A 15,039-nucleotide genomic window follows, 5' to 3' on the forward strand; every position below is an offset into this window, starting at 1 on the left:
TAATTCATATCAGATATGGGTAACACTTTAGAATAAGGTTCCATTTATTAACATTAGTTAACAACATTAGTAAACATGAACTAAGAATGAACAATACTTCTACAGCATTTATTAATCTTAGTTAATGTTAATTTCAGCATTTACTGATGCATTATTAAATTCAGAAGTTGTGTTTGTTAACATTTAGTTAATGTAGTGTGAACTAATATGAATAAACAATGAACAACTGTATTTTCATTAACTAACATTAACAAAGGCTATATTATATAATCTAATATTATATAATGTTGTGCGTTATCTGTCAGGCCCACTGAAGGCTGCTCAGTGTCACGCGTGCACTGATAGCACTGAAGTGAACTAACCCTGAACATAACCTGCTCCGGAGCAGGTTATCTTCAGAGAGCAAGTTACTATGGTTACTTACATACCCTGAAAGTAACCTCCAATTTTGGAACCGAAAGCCAAGTTTATCCGCTCGCTTATCCTCAAACTTACCCGGGTATGTCTCATAACCTGCTTTCTGGAATACACCCCAGTTGTCTTCACCACATCTAGATGCCTAAATGCATTGAGTTCCTGCCACGTGATTGGCTGATTAGCAGTTTGTGTTACCAAGCAATTGAACAGGTGTACCTAATAAAGTGGCCGGTGAGTGTATGTATGTATATGTATATATATATATATATATATATATATACACACACACACACACATTTTTTTTTGTATATATATATACCTTTTTTGTATATATACTTTTTTTGTCGTTCTAAATTATGCTGCTGACAGCGCGGTTTATCTATGCATTTACACAGAACTATAGGCTACTCAAACTGCGATCGATTGCAGAGATAATAAATAATTAATTTCCATAGAGTTGTATTTAATTTAGATGTTTATAAACTAAATAATGGTTATATAGTAAGTGTTAATACAATTTAGGGTGCTTCAAAAAAGTGAATCTTGTTAAACGTTACATGCAGTGGCCGTGCTGAGCATTTCTTGAGCATCAACCGCTGAGTGAATTGCAATATGAAAGCGGCTTCACGAGACTAATGATGAGCATATAGACAACAGAGAGAGAATTAAATTCAATGCTTTTATTTCCAATATGCAATCATTCATGGCTGTATTATTTAATTCATGCAAAGTTACGTCTTTATTGGGAAAGGACTTGACGGATTATCTACGTGACTCCGACTTCACGAGACTAATAGACCACAGAGAGAGAATTCAATTCAGCGCTTTTATTTCCAACATGCGCTGATTCATGACTGTGTTATTTCAGGCAAAGCTATATCTTTATAGGGACAGGGCTTGACAGAGTATCTTATTTATCATATTTCTTAGAGCCAAGTTGCATAACTACATGGTGGCAGCGGTGGGATCAGTAGTGCCGCAGGTTTCTGGTTTTTCCTTTTTAATAGTTTACTAACTACAGCAAATCAAGTACCTGCACGCCGTTGTTGATGTCTTGTCTCCCCTCAGATGCGCGCAATTCTCAAAACACCCACAAGATAGCGCCATTTATCGGTGAATCCGATATTACAAAATCGATACCTGATTATAGAAAAATGCTTAAATATCGGGAAAAATATCAGTAAATTGATATATCGGTCGATCTCTAACACACACACATACACATATATACACTCACTTGCCACTTTATTAGGTACACCTTGCTAGTACCGGGTTGGAACCCCTTTTGCCTTCAGAACTGCCTTAATTCTTCGTGGCATAGATTCAACAAGGTGTTGGAAACATTCCTCAGAGATTTTGGTCCATATTGACATGATAGCATCACACAGTTGCTACAGATTTGTCGGCTGCACATCCATGATGCGAATCTCCCATTCCACCACATCCCAAAGGTGCTCTATTGGATTGAGATCTGGTGACTGTGGAGGCCATTTGAGTAAAGTGAACTCATTGTCATGTTCAAGAAACCAGTCTGAGATGATTTGAGCTTTGTGACATGGTGCATTATCCTGCTGGAAGTAGCCATCAGAAAATATGTACACTTTAGTCATAAAGGAATGGACATGGTCAGAAACAATACTCAGGTAGGCTGTGGCATTTAAACGATGCTCAATTGGTACTAAGGGGCCCAAAGTGTGCCAAGAAAATATCCTCCACACCATTACACCACCACCACCAACCTGAACCGTTGAGACAAGGCAGGATGGATCCATGCTTTCATGTTCTTTACGCCAAATTCTGACCCTACCATCTGAATGTCGCAGCAGAAATCGAGACTCATCAGACCAGGCAACGTTTTTCCAATCTTCTATTGTCCAATTTAGGTGAGCCTGTGCGAATTGTAGCCTCCGTTTCCTGTTCTCAGCTGACAGGAGAGGCACCCGGTGTGGTCTTCTGCTGCTGTAGCCCATCTGCTTCAGGGTTCGACGTGTTGTGCGTTCAGAGATGGTATTCTGCATATCTTGGTTGGAACGAGTGGTTATTTGAGTTACTGTTGCCTTTCTATCATCTCTAACCAGTCTCCCCATTCTCCTCTGACCTCTGACATCAACAAGGCATTTTCGTCCACACAACTGCCGCTCACTGCATATTTTCTCTTTTTCTGACAATTCTCTGTAAACCCTAGAGATGGTTGTGCGTGAAAATCCCAGCAGATCAGCAGTTTTTGAAATACTCAGACCAGCCCGTCTGGCACCAACAACCATTCCACGTTGGTCACTTGAACCATTCAAGTCACTTGAATCCCCTTTCTTCCCCATTCTGATGCTCGATTTGAACTTCAGCAAGTTCTCTTCACCACATCTAGATGCCTAAATGCATTGAGTTCCTGCCATGTGATTGGCTGATTAGCAGTTTGTGTTACCAAGCAATTGAACAGTATGTGTGTATATATATATATATATATATATATATATATATATATATATATATATATATATATATATATATATATATATATATATATACAGTATATGCGTGTGCGCATGTGTTATTTTATTCCTTGTTTATTTAACCTTTAATAAAGTCTGAACTGTGAGTGCCTACTTTTGTTATGTATGTCTTTTTATTATTAGGTATAGAACATAATCAAGAACTTGATTAACTCAGTCATAATCAACAACAATAATTAAAAAGTATATGAAGCACCACCTACATATAAGCTTACAATAAATGACATATTACCTCTGACTGTCTGCTTGTATTAAAAAATAAGCAGAGGAGTTTCTGCACTTATACTTAAATAAATATATAATATACTTATATTCTCATGTTAATTTGTCTCACTTTCAAGGGTGTAACTTGTGTAACTTTTTCCGATATGGATTCATCTTCATGCTAAAATATTAAAAAACAATGTGTGAAAACATTTTGGTCTTTTTGATGGGACTGCGTTGCTGAAAATGTTTTGTTGATTTTGTACAATGATTTTATGACTTGTAAACTACATTAAAGTTATAAATTCCGCTGACTTGTCACCATATATATATATATATATATATATATATATATATATATATATATATATATATATATATATATATATATATATATATATATAAATATGTATAAATGGTAAAGAACATTTAATATAAAAAACTTTAAGCCCTTATTATTGCTTAATTAAATTACTTTTAATATTAATATGGTTATATTCTAAGCAATAACATGCCTGTCTATTTGTGCACATGGTAAGTTTATTCTGTGATGTCGTTTTACATAATGCTCTACCATCCAAAGCCATTCAATTAAGGTCAAAGGACAGCATGATATGAAAATGTCCTCTATTTCCTTGCTTTCCTGCAGCTACAATTACTGTTTCTCAGATAATCGATAAATATTCTGTTTACATGTGTCATCAGAAAGAGCTCACGGCAAACTCCTGCGGGGCTCTTGTTTGTTTACTTCACTTCATATAAAAGCCATCATCGCTGTCTGCTGTATTTGTCAGATGACTGTCTGCTGCCGTGGGTGAACAGCTTCCCTCCGGTCAAGAATGTTCTGCTATCACCGCAAGGAGATTATGTGTCCTGCATTGGATGCGTGATGGCATCTATTCAGCGAGCTGCTGTGAGGCTATTGTTCAGAGGCCTCGGGAAACGACCGTACTGAAATGTAGTCATTTTTTATAAGATGCATCAGAAGAAAAGGACAGGGGAAAAAAAGGAACATTCAAATTGGATGCAGAAAGCCGGGGGAATTTAATCTTTTTATGATGCCGCGCTACGTTTTGCGTCCTACATTGAATAGATGTGTGTTATCCGTTGGACTGGAACGGGGCTAATTCTACGTAGAGCAGCGTGTTGCTTGGGCGTTGAGCGCAGAGGGGACGGCAGAGGGCGGAGATGATTTGAGGCCGGTGGGTGTTCACCTTCTGGGTGGACTGTGCTTTGCTTTTGTTCAGATGCAATCAAATAAACATCTCGCTTATGGACCGAAACCTGCTCGGTTTACTTTGTTTTTCTCAGGCTTTAAGCTTAAGATACACTTTTAATTTATATTACAGCCATACAGTATCTCAGCTGTAGAACTCTGTCCTTGAATCTTAGTCTGTTCCTAAAAGATTTGAAATCACTGATAATCTTTGGTTTTCAAGTTGCTACTGCTGTTTTCAAATCACACTAAAGAATTTGATTGAGATTTAAATCTGAATGGATCCATGAACCAGTCTTCAGTAGATTTGACAGTATAGTTTGGTCTGTTGTCCAGTGATCATCAAGTTTCCGCCTCTGCAATGAAGGCATCGCAATCATCACCAAATTACCTAATGCTTCAAGGAATCCATTATGTTCTTTATACTGTCTTCCTGCTGCAGCAAAACACCCCTATAACAGCCTGCTCCACCTCGTTGTTTGACCATAGAGTGTTCTTCTGCTCATATGCTTTGCCTTTTTTGCACTAGATATTCTGCTGAACCATGGGTCAAAAAAAAATCCAGTTTGGTCACATTTCTCCATAAAATGTTCTTCCAGAACTTCACAGGTCTATCCAAATTCCTTTTGGCATATTCAAGCTGGCCTTTTATGTTCTTCTTGGTCAAGAGTGGCATTTGGCGAGGTGTCCTGAGATGAAAGCCATTCTTATTCAGTGTTTTTCTTGCACTGAAATGTTTTTCCTCCTTTCATCAGGTCATTTTGCAAATCTTTGGCAGTAAATTGAGGGTTTTTCTCAGCTGCTCTGATCAAACACGATATTCTCCTTGATGAAATAGTGCTTTATCTTCAATGCCCTGGAAGGTTTGTTGTGATATGACACATATTAAACTTAAGAATGATGTTGTCAAGGAACTTGTGTTTTGAAAATGGTCTTACTGAGGTAGACTTTCTCATGAACTACTTCTCTATAGCTTTTGTGAGAGTTCTTTTGACTTGTTATAGAGTTTCCAAAGGCTTTGGTGTTTAGCTTTGCCATACAGACAGCTTATAAAAAGAAGAGCTGCACATAAACACATACAATATATATTGTTGAATAAATAAATAAGACAAGGTCAAAAGAAATATCTGCAGGCACATCATATAGGACGCTGTATATTTAGAACTTTTTGCAAACAGTTATGTTTTGCTGATAAATGCGTCGACAGGATAGTACATCACTATTAAATAAAATAAAGCGCAGCTCACCTCATGACCCATTATATTTTATAAAAAGACAACTGGTCGTTTCCGGTGTCAGCTGTCCATTATTCAAAAGGCAGACATGCGTGGCTTTAAATGCATGTCTGTTGTTAGCATCTCACCTTTTAGAGGCCGGAGGTCATTCGAGATCGTCTTTTTGTAGGATGCCCTTGAGGACTGGCCCCCATGTTTACACCAACAAGATGAATCAGGGCACGCCTGAGGCACTGCCGAACATTTACGAAAAAAACCTTGTCTAAAATAATTTAGGCTTTTTAATTTAACCATAAATCTAACATTCAAGTTTGCAGAGGTTTTAAAAGGCCCCATAATTCACGTCTAAAAGCTGAGCTGCCAAATATTACCTCCACAGCGGCGTGCACTGTAATAACAAGGGTAATTTGCGGCAATGTTGTGCTGTAAACAGTTTACTGAGGCTGCAAGCAACGACTGGCATTATGTTGACATCCACGAGGCAGTAAACAATCTAAAAACAGTTAAGGTCAACATAGTGAAAAGACGACAGGACACAAGCTACAGGTGACTGGAGTTTTTGTGAAACCTGTTTGACCGGCACTCTTTGAATCCTGATCAATCGAAGCTCAGACTTTAACAAAGGAGAGTTTTAGAAGCTCTCGAGTCTCTACGATTTATAATCTTTGCTTAACCTGCATGAAACTTGTTTTTCATGGTCCTGCTTTCTTTTACTTTTTCAAAATGTCCCACAGACTTCAGCACTGACCTTTTAAAAATAGTTTAATTCATCAGAAAATTGGAAAAAATGCAGACAAATCCAAGCATCCTTGACATGACGGATAGTCAAAATTCTTCACTTGAAGCCAGATTGATTTGCAGTCTAATTCCCATACTTCCAAAGAAAGACAGACTGGAATAAATGGACAAATGGGAACAGATTTCAAAGTGAATTTCAGCTGACACAGTACACTGGATCTATACTCATCCCACGTGTCCAAGCAGCACCTCTTTCACCTTTTGCCACCAAATGTCTCATTAGGGACGGAAGAATCTTTTGAGGAAAAGCCGTTGACAAGTGCTTGACAAATTCCTTTCACTTTTTCTCTGACAATAGTTGATGCTTCCGTAGTCTTCCTCACTGCAAGTTTGTTCTGAAACTAGCACTGAAACGTACCATCTGTTCATCGTAGCGTGACGCACTGACAACCTCTCGCCCATCACTCAAAATAACCTGCCATGCTTGAAGATTCCTAACTGTGTTTTGTTACCTTTACTGGCTTTGAAGTCGACTGTTATGGAAATGCGAGCATCTGTGTTTGAGAACTCAGCTATCATTTACATTGATTCGATAAACTCCCACGGCTTGCATTTACATGAGCGATTGCTTGACTTTTCGTCGCCTTCACATATTGGCACATTTGCATATGATTGTTATTTTTGCACGGCACACCGGCCTTTCCTTATCTTTGAGTTCCCTTGTGGAGACATTGTTTAAATCCAAAGGATCCGTAAGACCCTTTCTTAAAGGATTAGTTCACCCAAAAATTACAATTCTGTCATCATTTACTTGCTCTCAATTTGTTCCTTCCTCTCTTCCATGGAGAAATTTGCTGAAAGACTTGGTCCCTTTTTTGTAATTACAATAGAGACTGGAGATTTTAAGCTGCAAAAAGGATGCAAAGCTCTTTAAAAGGGTCCTAAATGGACTCATGGACTGTATTCCAAGCCTTCTGAAGTCATATTATAGTGTTATGTGACTTCTGAAAAGTAAGTTGTTATCAAAAATTGTAAGCACTCCTAGATGGTTCACTTATTACTATGAATGGGAGAAAGTGCAATGCGCAGTAGTGTGGATAATTCCCATTATCTTAAAGAGCTAATTGCCAATGGATAAAGTCAGTGCATCATTGCAACTGTTGTTAGATGCTCAGGTTCCCATAGAAACAGTCAATGATCTGTGATGTGTGCTTTGGATACATTGGCTGCACCAACCTAAAACAGATGTTTTTTTATAGTGCAATTTGTGCAAAAGAAACAACATTCATGGGTAAGTTCCTGTCAGATTTTGTTGTTGATTTTAAAACGTTATTTAAATGGGAGTTTGGCATGTACTTTTTGAGATTTTGGTTTTTCAAGTAGATAGGAATTTGTCCTGTCTGCCTGGAGGCATATCTGATTCGTGACCTGTTCTTTTGTGTTGAATCTTTTCAACGTATCATTTGGTCTGGTTCATAATCCAGTCTGAATTATGTGTTCACTATTTTTCTTTAATATGTGTTAAGATTAGTATTATTATTCTTTCTTCATTCTTCATTTTTGAAGTTTGAACACTACAGTCTCTATTCTTTGTAAGAGCATAAAAAATATCAACCTGCATAGTCTTTTTATTTTAGATTTAGATAGATTTCTTTTTTTCTCTATCTCTACAGAAATATATCATGAGAGTGAATAAATGATGACAGAATTCAGATCTTTCAGCTCATAGAGTATTTATATTGATGTGTACATGACACCGTTGAACCCTTGTTTCTCATGTGATATTTCTGTTGAAGTGAGACAGCTGCAGTCTTTCAAGTGTTATTTCTTTATAATAAATAGATTTCTATAGGTTATATATATATATATATATATATATATATATATATATATATATATATATATATATATATATATACTGTATATATATAAGGTTATTTATATATATAAGGTTATTTATTTATATATATATATATATATATATAAGTATCTCACAGAAGTGAGTGCACCCCTCACATTTTTGTAAATATTTTATTATATCTTTTCATGTGACAACACTGAAGAAATGATACTTTGCTACAATGTAAAGTAGTGAGTGTACAGCTTGTATAACAGTGTAAATTTGCTGTCCCCTCAAAATAACTCAACACACAGCCATTAATGTCTAAACTGCTGGCCACAAAAGTGAGTACACTCCTAACTGAAAATGTACAAATTGGGCCCAAAGTGTCAATATTTTGTGTGGCCACCATTATTTTCCATCACTGCCTTAACCCTCTTGGGCATGGAGTTCACCAGAGCTTCACAGGTTGCCACTGGAGTCCTCTTCCACTCCTCCATGACGACATCACGGAGCTGGTGGATGATAGAGTCCTTGCGCTCCTCCACCTTCCGTTTGAGGATGCCCCACAGATGCTCAATAGGGTTTAGGTCTGGAGACATGCTTGGCCAGTCCATTACCTTTACCCACAGCTTCTTTAGCAAGGCAGTGGTCATCTTGGAGGTGTGTTTGGGGTCGGTATCATGTTGGAATACTGCCCTGTGGCCCAGTCTCTGCTTCAGTATGTCACAGTACATGTTGGCATTCATGGTTCCCTCAATGAACTGTAGCTCCACAGTGCCGGCAGCACTCATGCAGCCCCAGACCATGACACTCCTACCACCATGCTTGACTGTTGGCAAGACACACTTGTCTTTGTACTCCTCACCTGGTTGCCGCCACACACGCTTGACACCATCTGAACCAAATAAGTTTATCTTGGTCTCATCAGACCACAGGCCATGGTTCCAGTAATCCATGTCCTTAGTCTGCTTGACTTCAGCAAACTGTTTGCGGGCTTTCTTGTGCATCATCTTTAGAAGAGGCTTCCTTCTGGGATGACAGCCATGCAGACCAATTTGATGCAGTGTGCGGCATATGGTCTGAGCACTTACAGGCTGACCCCCCACCCCTTTAACCTCAGCAGCCTTGCTGGCAGCACTCATACGTCTATTTCCCAAACACAACCTCTGGATATGACGCTGAGAACGTGCACGCAACTTCTTTGGTCGACCATGGCAAGACCTGTTCTGAGTGGAACCTGTCCTGTTAAACCGCTGTATGGTCTTGGCCACCGTGCTGCAGCTCAGTTTCAGGGTCTTGGAAATCTTCTTATAGCCTATACCATCTTTATATAGAGCAACAATTCTTTTTTTCAGATCCTGAGAGATTTCTTTGCCATGAGGTGCCATGTTGAACTTCCAGTGACCAGTTCTGAGAGAGTGAGAGCGATAACACCAAACTGAACACACCTGCTCCCCATTCACACCTGAGACCTTGTAACACTAACGAGTCACATGACACCGGGGAGAGAAAATGGCTAATTGGGCATTTTCACTCAGGGGTGTACTCACTTTTGTGGCCAGCGGTTTAGACATTAATGGCTGTGTGTTGAGTTACTTTGAGGGGACAGCAAATTTACACTGTTATACAAGCTGTACACTCACTACTTTACATTGTAGCAAAGTGTCATTTCTTCAGTGTTGTCACATGAAAATATATAGCAAAATATTTACAAAAGTGTGAGGGGTGTACTCACTCCTGTGAGATACTCTATCTATCTATCTATCTATCTATCTATCTATCTATCTATCTATCTATCTATCTATCTATCTATCTATCTATCTATCTATCTATCTATCTATCTATCTATCTATCTATCTATCTATCTATCTATACGTGTGAGTGTGTGTGTATATATATATGTATATGTATATATATGTATATGTATATGTGTGTATATATATATATATATATATATATATATATATATATATATATATATATATATATATATATATATATATATATATATAGTGGTGGAGCTAGAAAGTCAAAACACATGACGTGCCCTGTTGATTGACTCCGCCAACCCAAAGAATGGGAACGGCAGCGTAATCTGAAAGGAAGTGAGGTAATTGTATTTAAGGAGTAGTAAAAGGAGGGAAAAAAAATAAGAGTGGGTTTGGGAAGGAAGGAAGATGATGGTGATCACAAATATCTGTGGTCAAAGTCGCAGGGTATTCCACGAGTGCACGATTTGTATGGTGCTGGGCTATCGATTGAGTGCTCTGAGGAACAATCTCTCCAAGCTAAAGATACCAGTGCTGAGTGTGTTCGGATAGGGGAGCTAAAGTGTGTGTTGGCCAGGTACCTTCCTTCATATCCTCTAATTCGTCTTTCAAAGCTGCGTTCCAAGCCGAGTTCTGGGGAGTAGCGGCTCATCTGTATGGCTGGCTGGCTTCGTCTGCACACACATACTGTAGACACCACTCGCTCTCACCACTTTTACCACACCTTCATTGTCCTTTGGTGTGTAAGTATATTGATCTTTCTTTTTTGATATTAGTTTCTATTATAAGCTTAACAGTTTCCTTTATTAACCTTGTTTGAAGTTTTATATATATATATATATATATATATATATATATATATATATATATATATATATATATATATATATATATATATATATGTATATTTTTTTATTTTTTATTATTAATTTATTTTTTTCCTTTGGTGTGTTATCCAATGAGAACTGGACTCTTGAATCTGTTGAATTGAATGCAGGAATAGAGTGGACCGGCATCTCCCTATATCCGCAACAGTTTTGATTTATTATTTATTTTATTTTTTTCCCCTTTCACTCTTTGGCAAGGTGTAAAGATGTTCCAGTGATGAACTGATTTTTGTTGCACAATTGCACTTTGTGCATATGAAAATATAATGGCACTCTGAACTAAAACCCTCATTTGCTTGTGCATTTATTCTGTTAATTTATTTATTTTTGTGGTTGTGGTAAAGACTGTAAACTTATTTTGGTTTGTAACCAGTGGCTTTTAGAGCTTATCTGGGTTTATTTAAATATTGACAGGCCTACTACTGTCTGGAGCACGAACACTTTAATTTAGTTATTTAAGTATTGATTTAAACCAGGTGTCACCAAACTTGGTCCTGGAGGGCCGGTGTCCTGCAGAGTTTAGCTCCAACTTGCCTCAACACACCTGCCTGGAAGTGTCAAGTATACCTTGTAAGACATTGATTAGCTGCTTCAGGTGTGTTTGATTAGGGTTGGAGCTAAACTCTGCAGGATACCGGCCCTCCAGGACAGTGTCTGGTGACCCCTGATTTAAACTGTTTTCTGGGGCCCACCACTGTTACTAAGTCCTCAAACAGGTGACACTGCATGGGAAACCTGTAATTAGGATCAATTTCCCGGTCAACTTTGTTTGCTGTTGTGTTTGCTGGAACAGCATACCCTTTAACTCATGCTTTAAGGACAACAAATAGAAAAATTGTATTTAAAATAAATAAATAAAATGAACCCATATTACCTGTATACTGTACATACCAAGTATTTAAGTAGACAGCAAGGTTATTCAGTTAATCCACAAGGCTTTATTCTTTAAACTAATGCTTGCTGCCATTTCCCCAGGGATGGCCAATCTCTGTTTAAAACATGTTTGTGTTTTCTCATCATAAATTGTTTTGTTTGTGTTGAATATAAATGCAAATTAATCATATCTCTACAGATCATGTTTACGTTATTGTGCAAAATTAGAACGGTACAATTCAATTTCCGTAAATAATCTCGGCAGCCACAATATGTGCGTAGACAGTTTAGGATAAAAAACTGCAGAAAGTTGTTTTGATGTAATTGAGTATATATTTGCATTTCAAAGAGCTATACGGTGTGGTGAATATCTCTGAGAGCTGTTAATGAAAACACAATCACTCTTCAGACATTTATTACGACCCCTGTTTCTTTTAGCTCACTATGTGGAAGCAACCAAAACTCACATTGAAGTCTAGTGGCACGACCCTGTTATGGAAATGTGCATTGTCCTTGAATTATTGCAACTGTTTACAAAGGGCACCGTATTAAATATGCTTTTGAAGCTGGTTACATAGTAGATAGTTGTGTTGGATAAATCCAGAACACAAAGAAATGGCCTCTCCATCTTTTGACTTTGTATTTGTGTAGTTTAAATTGACAGGCGTTGAATGCGTATTCAGAAATCTAGCCTTCTAGCTTTAGTGAAACAGGCATGTAGCCTGTTGGGATGAATATGAAAAGATAAATGCCCAGAGACGTCTGCTTTTGTGTAGGATTTCTGTACTCTCAGAACGTACTATAAAGTCCCCTCTCATCTCTTCACCATGTTAACTGCTATTTTCTCATTGTGATTTATTCACCGACGTATTCAGGGGTCAGAATAACTACATATCACCATGAGGCTGTTGATTAAATGGCCAGTTGCTCTCAGCGCTTCCAGCCCTCTAATGTGTCGTTCTCAAAAACTATCCTCCACATCCTTGCCCACAATTAAATGCCATTACATAGATAATTCCGTGCAGCTGTGCTATTTTCATGCGGTTTTTATGGATCAATCAGTGTGCCTTAGGGACTAAATGACGCTTCCAGACACGGCTTTGGAATGTGGCTGTATGTAGACTATATTTATGTGTTTTTACCTTGTGGGAGATGCATTTGAAGTGTAGGAGTTATGTTGTTGTGGTGGCCTTGTGTTAATGGTTTGTATCGTTTACCATCTGGAACTCCAGACCAACTGTCACTTTTTAATGAGTTTGCCAAGCTCTTGGCTAATTTGGAAAATTCAAAGCTACTACGAGTCTTGATTACACCACAACGCTTACCCTGTTTTGTCTGCATTTAGTGTTTATTTTAATTTTTTTATCTGCTTGTTCTAACCCTTCAGACGTCTAAATTGAATGAGAATGCTGTGACATTTTGACTGTCTGAGAGTTGAGATCAAGAGTGATTAATTTGTATTTGAAAAGCAATGGAGAGTGGCAGATGCAAACTTGGTGCCAAGTCATAGAAAGGTTGTTTGTTTTTATTTGACAGCTGTATTATCATCAACAAGACTCGTACTAAATGATTAGCACTTCTCTGAGACAAATTCTTGATTACCCTCCCAACTCATTGAACAATGACTGAATGCTTCTAATTGGTTGATGCAATTATCAAAAGCACCCAGATGCTAACGTTTAGGACTTGATGGAACTTCGTAACATGGCTTGTTGATATCTTGTTTTTGGGGATCAGTTCATACAGTTGAACACACAGAGGTTAAATGATTTGTACATATTGAAGGACTTTAACGTCCCAGGGATTTAAGTTATTTATTTATTTGTTATATTATCACATTAATACACAAAATCTTTTTCTCATACCTTCCCAAACCAACATTTCTTTCTTTTCAATGTTTGTTTGTTTATTTATTTATTGGAAAATAAGCATTATTCCTGACCTTGAGCCTAAGAGCCCATGTTTCATGCTATCTTCAATTCTTCTTCTTACCCTATTGTTAATCAGAGATTTTGTCTAGAATCTGGGCTCCAGAAATCAACCCTGTGACCTGCTATACCCAGACACCTTTGAGCAGAGTTTGCATCTATTTCTGTCAGTTGGGGAAAGACCTGCTTTAGAGGGAATTGTTCCTCATCTCTTTCCGTCTCAGTAGCCAGACTCATTACTGGGCACATTTCAACCCCAGACACCGTTGTCGTCCCCCACCCTCAAACCAAGTGACTCTTGTTTCCATCATAATTACTTACTCTGTTTCACCTTGAGTTCACAGTGTGTGCACCACACTCATTTTTTGGTTAATTCTTTATTTATCCCATGGTCATTCTTATTCCAGACCCCTAATTGGCTGCAGTGGCGGTCCTTTCTGTCACCTCTGTGTCTCACCTCTGCTGTCACGCAGACCTTCGGTGAGAATAAACTCTGTGAAATCATAATTTCCATTTTCTATCTAACCTTTACAGAAAAACACAGCTTGACTTCACTTTTAGTGCAGGGGTTAAGTATGCCTGCTCAGACTAGTTGTCTAATTATTCATATGGATCTATAGTACGTAAAATGCAGGAAACAAAGTAGAGATTTTCCTTGGTCTTTTAATAACTTAATAATTACAGAATTATTTGTACTTATGGGTGTGTTGTATTTATTTTATTTATTTTTAATTTTTTTCCACTTGTTGAACAACTTCTTGTGGATCTTTTCGAACTATGTTTTATTCCAGAAGACCTGTGTGTGTGTGTGTGTGTGTGTGGTGGTGGTGGTGGTGGGGGGGGGGGGGGGGGGGTAAATAAAGTAAAGCTATTCTCATCAATGCTTTTGATCCACAAACAGAAAGTATATGATAAATGCACTTACTAATGATGTTTTCTCCGAGCCATTGATGCTTTTTTTTTTTTTGTCAGTTTCATGAACGAATACGCTTTCCTCTAATGTGTTTTAATAAATGGTCTAATGTGTAAATAGTCACAATTTATCCTCCCCTGTTGTGCTCTGGATAAAACTGGTTGGGGTTTGATACAAGCTCATTATCTGGTATTTTCAGACATTGAGTAAGCTTGTTTTTTACCCACTCCACCCACTAAGTCCTTGTTGTAGCACAGTGTGGTTTTATTCAGTCTTGTGTTGTCATTCAGCCTAAGGGACGCTCCAGACTGACAGTTTGGACAGATAGCTTTCTGCATGTACCTCTCGAATCCCCTCTATAGAACAGCTCATGGGTTGAATTATGTGGCCCACTGTTCTGTAGATGGGCAGCACTGGATGCTTACGAACTGACAGTCTAGTCTATAGAGTGCCCCTGTGGACTAGTTGAGTCTACTGCTGTAAAACCAACTCTGGGATAAACAGCT

General features: G+C 38.0%; 1 protein-coding gene across 2 annotated transcripts in view; it reads left to right on the plus strand.

The window, feature by feature from the left end:
* fhit (fragile histidine triad diadenosine triphosphatase) overlaps positions 1–15,039 on the plus strand; it is a 328,845-nt gene that overhangs the window by 92,894 nt on the left and 220,912 nt on the right. The window lies entirely within an intron of this gene.

Source organism: Barbus barbus (assembly GCF_936440315.1).
Source record: "Barbus barbus genome assembly, chromosome: 35".
Classification (NCBI taxonomy): domain Eukaryota; kingdom Metazoa; phylum Chordata; class Actinopteri; order Cypriniformes; family Cyprinidae; genus Barbus; species Barbus barbus.